This window comes from Corvus brachyrhynchos, unplaced genomic scaffold (genome assembly GCF_000691975.1).
Source record: "Corvus brachyrhynchos isolate BGI_N302 unplaced genomic scaffold, ASM69197v1 scaffold79, whole genome shotgun sequence".
Taxonomy (NCBI): Eukaryota; Metazoa; Chordata; class Aves; order Passeriformes; family Corvidae; genus Corvus; species Corvus brachyrhynchos.
In genome coordinates this window covers 1,784,096-1,796,939 of record NW_008240023.1, presented here as the reverse complement: position 1 = coordinate 1,796,939, position 12,844 = coordinate 1,784,096, and the positions used below count along the sequence as shown (strand labels likewise).

Here is a 12,844-nt window from a genome sequence, read left to right as displayed (position 1 = left end):
TAAGGTTGGGAGAGACCTTTAAGATCATCAAGTGCAACCATCAACCCAGCACCACCACCACGCTCTCAAAGTGCCACATCACACAATTTTGGAACACTTTCAGGGATGGTGACCCCACCATTTCCCTGGCCAGCCTGTTCCAATGCCCAACCACCCTTTCCATGAGGAAAATTCCCCTAATATCCAGTTTAACCCACTCAATGCTCAGCTAGCACAAGGTAGCACCCTTTCCCTCAGGGATCCAGCCTGCCCAGGGGTCCAACAGACCTTCCAGAAGTGATCCAGATGCTTCAGTTCCAGCAGCCTAGTGGGAAAATTCACAAGTGAATTGTTCCTCATCCTCCTGCCCTCCACTTCCAACAGGTGCACATGGAGGCACATGGGCTTGAGTTTCCTTCCCAATCTCCCACCCTGGATGCAGCAGGACTTCCTCCAAGGATGAGCTTAAGCCTCCAGCCTAAACTCTGAGGCAAACCGTGGATATTTACCAACTTATTTTATTTTTTAATCTCTTTTGCTGATAGCTCTGTGTACTGGGGTGGGACTTAGAGCCAGCAGCAGTAATGAACTCGCAGGATAACACCCCTGGGGAGAGAGCACGGGAATTTGGGATACAGAAGCTCTCCTCAGGTGGAGGAGATTTGGATTCAATCCGTTTGGATTCAAGCAGATCAATGCACTGAGCCTTTCACATCCCATACATTTATTTTTCCGTGCTTTCCACAGGCAATTCCTGCCAGGGTTTTTCGGACGTTTAATCAGCGCTCAGCCTCTTTAAGGGGCTGTCTCTGAGGGAGCGGATTCAGCAGAGTGATAATTTTGGCTGCTTAATCTGGGTTGATTAATTTTAACAGTCTGCTTAACAATAGATACCACATGGCCACAGCCAGAGAAGTTTCCTGGGCTTCACTGAGATTTAAAGTAGGTGTGAAGCACTTTAAAAATGCCTCTTTGCTTCAGGAGAGGTAAAAGCTTCATTGTCCTGATGAGGGAATGGACTGGCCCAGGTTCCAGAGCAGTGATTGCCCTTCTCTGAAAGGTCACTCAGTGCCACCAGATGCCTGGGTCTCTTCTAGAAAGTTGCAGAGGAAAGGACGAAGTGATCCAAGAGGACCTGGATCAGTTTTCTGAACTTCTGCACCACCCTAAGAAGAAGAAATTTAGGTCCCTCTGTCAGCCTCAGAGCAGAACCTCTGTGAGGTATTCAACTCAAGGAGTTACCAAACTCTGAGAGAGAGAGAGAGAGATCTCTTAATCAGAGAATTTCAGACTGGTTTGTGCTGGGAGGGACCTTAAAGCTCATCCCATTCCACCCCCTGCCATGGGCAGGGACACCTTCCACTGTCCCAGGTTGCTCCAAGCCCCGTCCAAGCTGGCCTTGGACACTGCCAGGGATGGGGAGTCCACATTGTCCGTGATGTTTTAATGTTTTTGAGACAAACAACCCCATGGAATGTCTTACCTCAAGTTATAGGACACGACAAGGGTGTTTCTGGAACACATTTTGCAATTCAGAATCGCAGACGGCCAAGGAAAAGGTTTTGAGATGAGATAGTAACAAAATCATTTTGCATTCCTAAATCAATGCGTGTGCAAGTTTTAAATTACATTTTTAAAAAGTGATCTTTACTCCAAGAGTACGGTGGGTTATTTATGAGTAACTGAGGGCCCAAGACCAGAGCTGGCTCAGGTGTTGAGTCTTCAAGCCACAGTAATGCCAACATTTTCAGAAAACAATGTCTTATTTAGTCCAGCTAGAAAGCAAAGAATTCCAGCACTGAACTCGCATGTAGGAATTTGGTTTCGAGACAATACTGCTTTTTTTCCACACTGAGCAACCTAGTCTGGTGGAAAGTGTCCCTGCCCTTGGCAGGGGGTGGAACAAGATGGTTTTTATGGTGCCTTCTAACCCAAACCACTCTAGGATTTCCTGGAGCATTTCCAGGTTTTTTTACAGCACTATTTAGGTCTGAACCCCAAACTTTATTGACAGCGCTGGACTTGAAATCCTTGGTGCTCACCCACCTACAGTCATCCAAGTTTTACACATAAAATGTATTTTTTAAATATTTTATGCATAAAATCAGCATCATTCCAAAGGCACAAGCCAGGTCAGCTCCTCTCCACCGAGGCATTTGTCCCAGTCCAGCCTGCCCGTTGTGCTCCTGCGCACTCATTTTCTGTCATTCCTTAGAAACCAAGGACGGAGCGCAGGCACGTGTGTGAGGAGAGGAAAAGAGGATGAAGGAATGGAGGAAGCCCATCTCCAAGAAATTGCTGATTAGAATTGCTCCCAAGTTCCCGTTTCCTCCACAAACAAAACAGCCTGCGAAAGTCCAAGCTGGGGTGGATAAAATATCAGCCACGTGCCTGACTTACAGCACTGGGACTGAGGTTTGGGCACCATTTCAAGACTTTCCCTTAGGAGTCTATCCAAACCCTCATTGCTTCTGATGTGGAATAATTTGGAAGTGTTTTTAGGCTGCCGGCTGGGATAACACAAGGGCTATTATAAACACACACGCAGCTGATCAGCACCAAACCCACACAAATATGGGCTGTACACACGTAAATAATTGGCAAGAAAAAACACAAAATGAATCAAAAGGCTGAATTAAAGGAAAAGACGAAATTTCTGAGCGGGTCTTGAAAAAACCAAATATTGTTTATGGGAAGAGTTACGTTTCACCTAATTTTAATAAATGAAACTTATTTAAAGGCAAGCCACTAGATTTAAAGAGCTCCAGCCAGAGGCAGCTGCCATCCAAGTGTGGGCAGTGAAGCAAGACCATAATTTCCGTGGATGCTGTTTCAAAAACGCTGCTGCCAGCCAAGAAAGTTGGGAAATTTAAGAGAGTGTAACCTGGGCAGGGAGAATAACCTGCTGGAGCCAGCCTGGAGCTCCAACCCTGATGCTTCCCCATCTCTGATTTGAGTGGAAAAGGAGAGGATTGTTCATTTGGAGTCATAGCTCTCTGGGATAATTTGGGGCTCTCCTCCAAGAAGAAACTCCTCTCATCTGTGAGACTTTTCCCAGCTGGTTTCAGCGTGGAATGGTGTTTTGGACCTGCCCAACTTTCAGGGCAGGCTGATGGGAGCCTGAAAATGGGAAGGAAAGCCACAGCCAGAGGTTGGCATCATTGACACCATGGGATGGAGAGGCCCTTTCCCAGGATTTCCATGTAGCTCTGCCTCGTGGCATTATGTCCTTTATTATTTCTTCCAAGTTTCTTGGCAAGTGGATGAAACAACTCAGGCCAGCAGGTGAGCAAAGAAGCCAGAGGCACCTGCAGGAAGTCCCCTTCCTTCTGGAATGCTGAGCATTTTCCCATCTCCTCTGAGAGGTGAGATGGGACAGAGGACACAACCTCACACCGAGGCTGCTATGCACCATGGCAACTGCTTTTCCTGCAAGGAACGGAGTCTCTCCTTCTCTGACCCCAAAAGGACTCGAGATCTCCAGGCCTTTCTGTCCATCCTGCTAAGCCCAGGCTGGGATTTCAAGGAAACAACAGCAAACCAGTCTGTCAGGGAAATGGATGTGGAGTATTTACATCTTGGCACTGGATGGATCTTGAGCAGAACAATTCCACGTGTTGGTCGAGGCAGCAGGAAGGTTTCCCTGCAGCAGTAAATCCATCCGGATAATAACGGAGTGGTACATGATGGTTTTGTGACTGCACCATCTGCTAACAATATTTCCTTGAGTAGGAAGGAGCTGGAAAATGAAGTCACATTCCATGTGGAAAGGCTCAGGTTCTTTGCTCTTCCACCACTGGCGCTGCTTTGACCAGGCTCATACTCGAAGCAATGCTTAAAATAAACAGAAGGAGTTATCCAGGCCTTACGTGGGCCTGTGGTATCCCCTGTAATCGCAGAGCTCATGGGTTGGGTCCCACTGACAGGCCAGAAGGACTGATTAGAGCCCTCTGGATGTGATCCCTGCTCCAGGCCAGGCTGATTTTCAGGAAATAGCAGCAAGTTGACACCGTCTCCTTAGAACAGACTTGGTGCAAAGCCTGTTGAAGTCTAATCACAGACTTCCCCTGCTGCAGCAGCCTCCGGGCAGAGCAATGTCATCAACTCCTTCTGGCCCGTTCACAGGGGCATTTCCCAAAGGAGAGGACTGGTGCCAAGATTACTCCAGTCAAAAGCCAGTCACCAACTGTTGTAGAAAGGAAAACAAAATTCCTGATGTTCAGCACATCTAAGGCAAAGTGCAGAAAAGGGTGTAAAACAATTAAAGCACCTAATAAAGCGTGGAGGGAAGTGGCGAGCATGAATTTATGTGAGTTCATCGTGTACAAGGCTTAATTTAATCAAGATAGCAACCAAAGTGTGACCCTCCACAGGAAAGTCCTCACATCTTTGTCCTTGACCTCGTCTGAAAGGCTTTGCTTAAGCCCTGGAGACTGTGGGCTAAGACAAAAGGGTTGGTGACCTGTCCTGATAACCTCGTCAGACGATTTCAAGCACTACTTTATCCAGAATAAATTTATACATTATACATGAAACAATCAGGATCTTGCCTTTAGTTCCCCCAGATTCTCTGCTACACAGGAAACCCTCTAACTCGGACTGGGAACACATTCAAATTTAAGCCTCCTTTAAGCCTAAGATCTTGTCCTAACTCAAGTTGGAGCAGGGTGCCCAGAGAAGCTGTGGCTGCTGCATCCCTGGAAGTGTCCAAGGCCAGGTTGGATGGGGCTTGGAGCAACCTGGGACAGGGGAAGGTGTCCCTGCCCATGGCAGGGGTGAGACTGGATGAGCTTTAAGGGCTCTTCCAGCCCAAGACTGACAAGGAACACACAGGCTGGAGCTGGGATCATTTCAGGAAGCAATGATCTCCCCAGGGCTTATGAATAGAAACGTTCAGGAGACTCTCTCCAGAGAAACAGTAGGAACACATGGGCTGCAAACTCATTATCATCACCCACAGGAAGATAAGGAACATGGATTCAGCTCAAAGCTCAGGACAGTGGAGAATTGGACAAGCGTCCTTCACCAAACCAAGGGTTAGAGGCAGTGGGAGCAGGGGATGAGGGTTCATGCCCATCCTTTGGAGGGGTGATTAGCAGAAGAACCTAAGAATATTCTCGAAGTCAGAATAAATTAACACTTTCCTGGGATGCCCTGTAACTTGATGGCATCCAAAGTGCTAAGAAAAGCAAGGTCCTGCCAAGATGGCATCACTGGGCAGTTTAGTTGGAGAGTAGGAAAAGTATCTTGAAAGGGTTGTCCAGCCCTGGCACAGCTGCCTGGGACAGCGGTGGAGCTGAAATCCCTGAAGGCATTTGAAATCCACATGGATGTGGCACTTGGGGACATGGGTTGGTGGTGGCCTTGGCAGTGCTGGGGGGAATGGTTGGACTCCATGATCTCAGAGGGCTTTTCCAACCTCAATGATTCTCTGATTCCATGAGCCAGGAGTCAGTGCAGAGGAGGAACTGAGAGAAGCTTTTAGGACAACAAGATGAAAGAACCACATTTCTGATTTCCTTCAGAGCTCTCTTGTTGTGATACAGAACAGCAAAGAGGACAGCTGGATTCCCACTATTCCCATCAGCCACCCAGCTGAAAAATCACAGACAGGAGACAGGAATGGATGTGGTTCCAGCCTCATTTTCCTGTGATGATCACTTTGCATGGTCCCAGCTCCACTTGCCCCCAATTCCATTTATGCTGGTGAGAGCACTGAAAACACTGACCCTGCTTCCATGAAGCCAAGCTCTGGCTGAGGTCAATCCCAGCTGGAACATGCAATCCCATAACACCAGATATGTGTCCAAGGAAAAGTAAAGCAGCACTCCTGCTCCTCGGCCTTCCAAAATGTCTAGTGGGACTTTGGGAATGTTACTTAGGGGGGAATGGGGCAAAGGCAGGTTAGGTGTGTGCCAAAAGGGGTTTGAAAAGGTTTGGAGGTTTTTTTGTTGTGGTGTTTTTTTTTATTTTAAGGTCATTTTTTGGCAAAAATTAAAATTCTTTCAACATACTTTCCTCTGGAGGATTCAACCTGCAAAAATCATCACGTATCAACATTGGGGAATGCCTGGTCAGGTCTAATTAACATTATAATTCTAAGACAAAGGGGCTTCGCTCCATGGAGCTCAGCACATGTGCTTTCACATCGGACACCGCTCCCTCTGAAACACTCCGAAATTCCCCCTGCCCTTTTCCAGTACCTTTTCCATGATACTTTGAATCACGAGACTTCAGGCCAGCTGTGGATTTCAAGTCCTGACCCCACTGCCACGTCTTTGCACAGCATGAAAAGGAGGAAGATCTACCAGTAGGAATTTAGTGAAAAAACTTCTGCCTGGGAAATTGGGAAAAAGGGAAAAGGGGTAAAGCACATGGCTTGTTGCAGGGTGGGAGGCACAAGTGTTCAAACTGCCACCATGTATTTTTCACTGCAAAGTGAAACATATATCCCAGGAGGCAAGAAATTCCTCCCTGTGAGGGTGGGAGGCCCTGGCACAGGGTGCCCAGAGCAGCTGTGGCCGCCCCTGGATCCCTGGAAGTGTTCCAGTCCAGGCTGGGTGGCACGTGGAGCAACCTGGGACAGTGGAAGGTGTCCCTGCCCATAGCAGGGGGTGGCACTGGATGGAGTTTAAGGTCCCTCCCGGTGCTAAACCCCCCAGTTTGAGCTCAGGCTGCTCAGAAACACCTACCTGAAGGCCTTCGGTGCTCAGCCAGCTTTTCCCCACACTGTGATGACAGCACGAGCCATTCCCAGCGCTGGCAGCCCTCCAGGGTCATCAGCAGTTAATAAGCCCAGCATTTCTGGGCTCAATATCACAGTATCTGAGGGGCCTTTCAAGAGTTCAGAAGTATTTAAGAGTTCGGTTTGCTTTGGCTCCGGAGAGTCCAAGCTGGAAACCTGTGTGGCTTCATCCTGGACACTCCTTGTAGGGAGAGAGGGATGGTGCTGGGTGACGAAGAGGAAGAACCTTAGGCCACTTTAATGGCTCCAGGATCAAGCAGGTTCAGTAGACGTGGGAGGTAAGCAGGGAGGCCTGGACAGTTTCCAGTGTCGGACTTTGGATCCTCAATTCGTGAGGTGTCTCCAGGGAGGATCTGTGCTGAACCACTGCATCTTGCAGCGAGTTCCTTGACTTTCATGGAATCATAGAATTCTTAAGGTTGGAAAAGCCTGCTGAGATCATGGAGTCCAACCCTTAACCCAGCACTGCCAAGGCCACCACCAACCTGTCTCCAAGTGCCACATCCACGTGGCTTTTAAATCCCTCCAGGGACGGGGACTCCACCACTGCCCTGAGCAGCTGTGCCAGGTCTGTTGGAACCCTTTCAGTGAAGATATTTTACCCAATGTCCAATTTAAACCTCCCCTGGCCCAGCCTGAGGCCGTTCCCTCTCCTCCTGTCCCTGTTCCTGGCAGCAGAGCCCGATTCCCCCCCGGCGGCCCCCTCCTGTCAGGGACTCGTGCAGAGCCACAAGGTCCCCCCTGAGCCTCCTTTGCTCCAGCCTGAGCCCCTTTCCAGCTCCCTCAGCCCCTTTGCTCCAGCCTGAGCCCCTTTCCCAGCTCCCTCAGCCTCTCCTGGGGCTCCAGAGCCTTCCCCAGCTCCGTTCCCTGCCCTGGCCCCGCTCCAGCCCCTCAGGGTCCCTCTGGCCGGAGGGCCCCGAGCTGGACACGGCCCCGAGGGGCCTCAGCAGGGCCGGGCAGGGGACGGGCCCTGCCCTGGGGCTGTGGCCCAACCGGGGGCGGCACAGCCCAGCGGCCATCGGCCTCTCGCCCACCTGGGAACACCACTTTGGTGGTGGTTTCACCTGAACCACAGCTCAGTGGTTACCTGTCACCTGTCCCAGCTCCAAAGGGGTGCCATCAGCTGTACCTGGATGGAATGTGAGGATCCTCTGGGCTGTATCAAAGCCTCGTCCCCTTTCCCTTTCTGGCAGAACCGGAGTTGAGCACCAGCACCGCTCGTAACACTCATCTCCATCCCAGTTATGGTCCCAGAGCTCCTGCACATCTGGAAAAGCACAAAACACCCCATGAAACAACCTCCCTGAGTCAGATGCCTTCGACCTGAGTCACGGAGCAGGACGAAGAGGAAAAGTCGAAGGGCATTATTCCAAGGAATTGTGCAATGAGGAAAACAAACCCAAACCTAAAGAAGTCACACCCACCAGGGAAGCTGCCTGTCTCGAGGAACCCCACGAGTCAGAACCGCCCCCGACAGCTCAGCTGTCTCTCAGCATCCCTGCAACTGCAGAGCCAAGACATCCGAGCACGCTTGGACCTCCCGGAAAAAACTCCAAGGCTCTGCGGTGAATTAAAGTCACGTCTTAACACACTTTCACCTCCACACCTCCAAAGCAGCTCACAGTGCTCTCCTGTTGGCTTCCCAGTGGGATTTGTGAGTCTCGGAGGCTTGGGAATGGAACCACAGAGCAGCCCTTCCAAAGGTGGCCATTAGCCCGCATCAAGGGGAAGAAGTCCAGCTGCCATCACTTGGACAGTGTTTCTCCCAGTTGTCCCCCAAATCCTTCAATAGGATCAACTGAAATAGCTTTTTGATTTCTTTTTTTCATTTTTATTCCTAAGTTACTCCAGCCAACCAACAAACACTTCAACTGTCTACTCTGACCTCCTGGAACCCCCATTTTTTTGGCACAGCTGCATGGTTCCCAAGCTGGTATCCTACAGATATCCAGTTGCTGTGCTCTCCAGCCCAGCCACCCTTGAATCCTCAATATTAACAAGATTTGTCAGACAATATCTGCTTTTGCTGGATATTGCCCTCAACCAAAGGGGAATCTCCTCTTCCCTTTGAATCTGGCAGCACAAGCCCTGCTGCCTGTAGATTTATATGGAGGTACATCAAGTTCTCCTTCCAGTAAATAGGACTGGATAATCAATTCCGAATGAAGGTTTGGGAAAAAAACCATTCTCAGACAGTCCCTCTCAGGGAAGAGTTTTTCAACTTCTTCCAAGCTGCTAATCAAAAAAAAATTTTTCAAAACCCAAGTAATGACGTGCTAACAGTGCTTCCAATACTTGGTGTCTTCCCAAAGCCACAGCTCACGAGGGCTAACACGCGAGCCCAAGGAACTGTGTGAGCTCCTGAGCCTCCTGCCTGCAAAAAAAAAGCACATTTCAGCAGTCCCAGAAAGAGGTCAAACCAACATTTCCCAAGAATCACACAGGTATTGCTGAGCTCGCCTTGGAATGACAGGAATCTGCTGGAAGAGGTCTCTGGTGCCTAGTCCAGGACTATTTCCTCCAATTCTTTTTTAAGTCAGTGCTTCCAAGAGTTAAAACCCCACTGGTTTTAGCCAAGCTCTCATTTTATTTAAGGCATGAAGGGAACAATATTTATCATTCAAAGGAGCCAATTCTGTTTCGTCCCTGCTCCTATTTTTGTCCTCTGCCTCTAGACAGGAGCGTCCCTTCCCTGTGCTAATTAATAGAGGGATAAAGGCACACCTTGGGGTTGAGAGCTTTATAGAAAATTTAATTACAGATCCTGACTTTTTAATTACCAGGCGAGCCTCTCACATTATCTGCCACAGGATCCCCGCAGGCTTTACCTGGCTGGAAAGAAGCAGGAGATGACTTTAAAGGCTGGAGTGGAAGCTGATCTCTAGACAAAGGGTAAGACCTAGGAAGGGCCATCAAAAAACCTCCACAATGATGGCAGTAGGGGGAACATGGACAGGTCAGAAGGAGAGAGAAACACTGATAGGTCACAGACATCATAATGGACTTGCCAGAATGGAAGGGAATGGAGGCTAAGACCATAAGGAGATGATGAACCTGCAGCATTGACACCACGAGTTCAGCTGAGCAGCTCTAAGTCCATTAACAGGCTGAGACTAATTGGAAGGAGATGCAAGACCAGGGCAGAGGGAGAGCTCTCCTTAGACGAGCTGCAAATGTCCCTGTGCAAAATGTGCTGCACATTCTCAGCTCGGCTCTTGGACCTGGGAACACAGAGTGGCGTAACATGATCAAGACCACTCGTGCACTTCCATCTCTGACCTGCGAGCGCTTACATACTCACTCTGGTATGTGCTGAGCTGGTGCCTCGTGCTCCCTGTTCCATAAACCCTCTTCCCTTCCAGGCTCAAGTGATGGAAAATGCTCTCGGAGCAGACAACCCGCTCGCTGAATCAGAGGGGAGCTGCAGCTGGAGAGGTACGGCAGAAAGTCGCAGTCTGGGGGACACAAAGAACTCCTCAGTTATAAACCTAAACTTTCAATCACCAGAAGCTCTCCACAGAACATCCTGGTGGCACTCTACATGGCTGAATTCCATGGGTTTTACCAGCACCCTGGGAGCTCACACTGCCTGGTCCTACTTCTCCTCCATGCCCAGGGTGCTCAGAGCAGTCAGGAGCAGAGATCCCAGTTTAAAGAGGAACCATTCATTAATGAGGCACTGGTCCGTTGTACGAGTTGTATTTCTCAATGCATTCAAGGCTTTGCCAGCCAGCTCCATAAATCAGCTTGTTGGAAAAATTGCCTAAAAAAAAGGGGGGGAAAAAAAGCAATTAAACGTCGTGTCAGCAACACAACCATGCAAACAGGAATTCCTCACCTCACGTATTCCCAAGGCATTTTATGGCCCGTATTACAGAGGCACTGCTCTGCTCCTTGAAAATTGTCTTTAAAAATACCCAATGGGATAAAAAAAAAACCATTTCTGAGTGACTGTCACAGGGAAACAAAGCAAGAAAAGGGGAGGAAATGGCGAGTTGTGGGCCACTGTTGGTGGGCACTTGAATGGGAGCCCCATGCTTGACACCAGTGTGACTCCGAACAAAACCAGAGCCAAGAGCTATTTGTCAAGGGGCACCAATGCACACAAGTGGTGAGAACCTGGCCCTGCTGTAAAAACGTGTCAGGGACTTTTCTGTGGGGCCGTGCCGAGCCCCCTGATGGATCTCTGTGCTGGGAGGGCCGCATTGTGAGCCGCAAGAATGAGACATCTGCTCCCTTCTCTCGCTGAAAGGAGATGCTGGCTCGGCCGAGGCCGCGTGAGCAGCTCCTCGTACAAAGCACGGACGCGGGGGTCTCGTCGCCACCGATCCGCAGAGCGGGGTCCGGCCTCCCTCACACCATCCCTGAGGGCTCAGCCTCAGGATTCAGGATCTGGGATGTGCAGCTGGCATCTGGCACGGCCTCTGCTCCTCCCTGTCTATTCCAACGCCATGGTATCCCTCTGCATCCCCGCTTCCGAGGTCTCCATGCTCAGGACACCGTGTCCAAGCTCGCTCACACACACAGGTTCACACAGCACAACCTCCTTCCCTTAAATCCATTGTGTGGGCACAGGAATGCTGCACGCTGCAGCATGGAATGGTTTGGGTTGGAAGGGACCTTGAAGATTGTCCAGTCCCACCCCTTGCCATGGGCAGGGACACCTTCCACTAGCCCAGGTGGCTCCAAGCCCCATCCAGCCTGGCCTGGAACACTTCCAGGGACCCAGGGGCAGCCACGGCTTCTCTGGGGTACCCTGTGCCTCATTTTTCCCAATATCCCATCTAACCCTGCCCTCTGTCAGTTTGAATCCACCGCCCCTGGTCCTGAACATCCACTTGCCAAAAGGCCCCCCATCCTCTCCCCAGCCAGAGAGGGAAGGAGATGCAGAAGGATGTGAGGATTTTATGGAGCTGCCAGTGCAAGCAGGCTCCCCATCCACAGGTAAGCCAGCAGCTCCTGAGAAGCCATCCCTTTTCCTTCCCATGCCAGGCAGGACCCAAGGCTCAGGCACAGCCTCAGGGAAACAGGCATAAATTATAAAGCCTGATCTATGCAAAAAGCAGAAAGTTTCCGTAGAGAGTTTCAGTTCTGAGCACATTTCATCCCCAGGAAAATGGAAAATAAGGGGATGTAACACCTTCAGCAGCCCTCTCCTGACACCTTACACCCTACAAGTGGCGAGGGGAGCTGAGAGCTGCCTGGGAATGGACTGGAGACATAAAGAAAATACGGGAAATAGGAGCAAAGAAAAGAACGGCAAAGCGGAAGAAGCAAAAAGAAGGACGTCTGTGTGCTTCAAATATCTCAAAACAGAGGCCCCACTTTGCAAACGCTGCTTCACCGGGGGAGGGAGGGGGAAGGCTGGTTTCCATTTCATTTTCACTTTGAAAACACCATTTTTCCGCGCATCCACTGAAGTGCAAATTTCCTCGGAAGCCATCTGAAGAGCGAGCGTGCCTCAAAGCTGAAGTTTTTCTAAACCACATCTGTTCGGATTTACAAAGCCCGGGCTGAGGGAGCCCCCGGGAGCCGTGAGCGGCATTTCCCAGCGCAGCACCCGCACTGTCCCCAGCACCCAGCCAGGCACAGGAGGGAGGACAGAGCAGGCAAGGGTGACACAGATGGGTTCCTCCAGCTCCAGACTCTGGCAGGGAGCACGCCAGCGCTGGGAAGAGAGATAAGGAGCGGCTGCTGGGTGTGCAGGGGGCGATAAACGGGGTGGCCACGCAGCGCCCAGCGCTGACCACCAACACCTCCGGAGAGCTGCCCATCTTCCCAGCCTTCTGTGAGGAGCCGAGCAGTGCAGCCAGCCACAGGCAGGACGTGGGGACAGTGTTGAGGGAGAAGGATGTCACCCATGGCTGTGTCTTTTCAGCTCCACCGTGCTCCCCACAGACCCCAGCACGGTGCCCAGGGCAGGCAGATGGTTGGTACAAACAGCTCACGGGAGAGAGGTCTGGAAACCTCTCCAAATTCCCTGCTGGCACAGCAGCAGCCTCCCCCTTCCCAGCTGGCAGCTGGCACCGACAGCACTGCCTGCCCCCAGCCCTTTTGCCTGCAGCTGGATGGGGCTGGGAGGGAAGGGACAAGGCCCCAGGCGCGGGGACAGTGCCCTGG

General features: G+C 50.7%; 1 long non-coding RNA gene across 3 annotated transcripts in view; it reads right to left on the bottom strand.

Annotated features, from left to right (window-relative positions):
• Positions 1 to 2,644: 2,644 nt before the first annotated feature.
• The window catches only part of LOC108448937, a 12,048-nt gene continuing 1,848 nt past the window's right edge, over positions 2,645 to 12,844 (bottom strand). Inside the window, exons 3-7 of one of the 3 annotated variants that reach the window (XR_001865029.1) lie at positions 10,026 to 10,487; positions 7,854 to 7,991; positions 6,672 to 7,115; positions 6,183 to 6,316; positions 2,645 to 4,165 (exon numbers count right to left, since the gene is read on the bottom strand). This is a non-coding gene — a long non-coding RNA (uncharacterized LOC108448937). Of the gene's footprint in view, positions 4,166 to 6,182; positions 6,317 to 6,671; positions 7,116 to 7,853; positions 7,992 to 10,025; positions 12,835 to 12,844 lie in introns of those variants that run through there. The other 2 variants (XR_001865028.1, XR_001865030.1) reach the window with 2 other exon arrangements.